Source organism: Propithecus coquereli, unplaced genomic scaffold (genome assembly GCF_000956105.1).
Source record: "Propithecus coquereli isolate 6110/MARCELLA unplaced genomic scaffold, Pcoq_1.0 Scaffold122, whole genome shotgun sequence".
Classification (NCBI taxonomy): Eukaryota; Metazoa; Chordata; class Mammalia; order Primates; family Indriidae; genus Propithecus; species Propithecus coquereli.
Window position 1 is genome coordinate 3,622,237 of NW_012136303.1, and position 2,482 is coordinate 3,624,718.

The window sequence follows — 2,482 nt, forward strand, 5'->3', positions numbered from 1 at the left end:
ACCTACACCTACTCCTATACCTACACCTACACCTGCACCTATACCTACTCCTATACCTGCACCTATACCTGAACCTACGCCTACACCTGCACCTATACCTACTTGTATACCTACACCTACACCTGCACCTATACCTACACCTGCACCTATACCTACACCTGCACCTATGCCTACACCTATACCTGCACCTGCACCTATACCTACACCTACACCTGCACCTACATCTACTCCTATACCTACACCTATACCTGCACCTGCACCTACACCTGTACCTATACCTACACCTATACCTGCACCTGCACCTACACCTGTACCTATACCTGCACCTGCACCTATACCTACACCTATACCTTCACTTGCACCTATATCTATACCTACACCTATACCTACACCTGTACCTACACCTACACCTAGACCTGCACATATACCTACTTCTATACCTACTCCAATATCTACACCTATACCTACACCTGCACCTACACCTACACCTGCACCTATACCTGCACCTGCACCTATACCTTCACTTGCACCTATATCTATACCTACACCTGTACCTACCCCTACACCTAGACCTGCACATATATCTACTTCTATACCTACTCCAATATCTACACCTATACCTACACCTGCACCTACACCTACACCTACACCTGCACCTATACCTGCACCTGCACCTATACCTACACCTATACCTTCACTTGCACCTATATCTATACCTACACCTGCACCTACACCTACACCTATACCTGCACGTATACCTACTTCTATACCTACTCCAATATCTACACCTATACCTACACCTACATCTATACCTACTCCTACAACTACACCTATACTTACACCATCTAGATCTATGTCTGTGTCTATGTATTTAAAGATATGTGTAGTGTTTAGATGTGCTTCTCACATCAATGGTAAATTCTGTCTGTTTTGTTCTGCAAGAAGCCTTGTTTCTCACTGAACAACACGTCATGGACTTTTTTTGAGTCAATACGTATAGAACCACCTCCTTTTCAGTAGCTGTGCTGTATTCCATAATGTGAACTGGTCTGTCATTAATTTTCCCAGTCTCCTACTGTTGGACATTTAAATTGTTTCCATTGTTTTATTTCCACAAATAGCCCTGGGCAGGTCTCATCGTGCACTCGAGCAATTTCTCCAGGATAGATACCCAGCTAATCTCCTGGCACTACTGAAGGGGACGGGTACCAAATTTGTGATAGGTATTGACAAATTGCCCTGCAGGAAGTCAGAAAGAACTAAGCAAACTACTCTCTGACTTCCAATCACTCTGTTGGGTTGGTTTTTAAACCTGAGCTAAGGAGAACTTTCCAGCCATCATGGCTTGCCTGTTGGCGAATGGGAGATGTGCTCCTGCCCGGGGTGATTTCAGGAAGAAAGGGAGGAACTCCCCCAGTCCTCACACTTCTCTCCCATCTAAACGTCTCCTGACCTGAAATTCCTCCAGGAAGGGTGAGGTTGTTTAGTGAAGGCCCCGCCCCCTTTGTGAGTCCTTCTCCCAAGTGCCTATGTGCCAGGCTTCCTGCTGCACAGGCAACAAGGGGCCAAAAGGGTGAGCTGGCAGGGTGGGGAGCACAGGGAGGATAGAAATAATGGCCCACGATTTATAGAGCACCTCCCATGCCTGTGATGCACACAGCCCGTTGTTGACACTGTAATTACCCGCTCTAGACAAATCCTCATTTGTACAGGCTAACGGGGAGGGGAGGCAGGATTCGAACTCAGGCCTGTTCAGCCCCAGCCTCAGGCCCTGCAATCACAAGGAGCCAAGGTGTGTGCTGGAAGGGAGAGTTGACTGTGCAGAAAGCCTGAGATAACAAAGGCTGGAGAAGTGGGCAGCACAGGGGGGCATGTCTGGAGAGGGAGTGGGATTTGGGGAGCAGGGGGAAGGGTTTTCCAGGCGGAAAGAACAGCCTGAACAAAAGCCGAGGTGTTAGTGAGCCTGACGTGTTGGTGGCAGAAAAGCCTGTTCTCGGTAATTGTGCAACGTGCAAAGCTGGAGGCCAGGGGACCAGGCCTGCACTGTGGGCTGCGAATGCCAGGCCCGGGGTGAGCTTGAAACTAGTCACCATCCTCATTACCATCTATGGTCAAGATCATGACATCTCCAGCATGCATACAGCTGCCTGCCCTGGCTTTCCACACACCGGAGCTCACCCTTCCAACAACTCCAGGAGATGGCACCATGATGTCTATCTGACAGATGAGGAAACCGACTAGACTGGGACCCCATGGGGGCAGGATGCAGGCTGCTGACTCACCCAGCGCTGTGTCTGCGCTACAGGAGGAATGGATAGATGCATGCATGAAAGAAGGGAGGGAGGCAGAGAGGAGGGAGGAAGGGATGACAGATGGAAGGAAGGAAGAATGAATGGATGGAGGAAGGAAGGATGAATGGATGGATGGGTGAGGGATGGATGGATGGATGGAAGCAGGATGGATGAATGGACAAACAAATGAT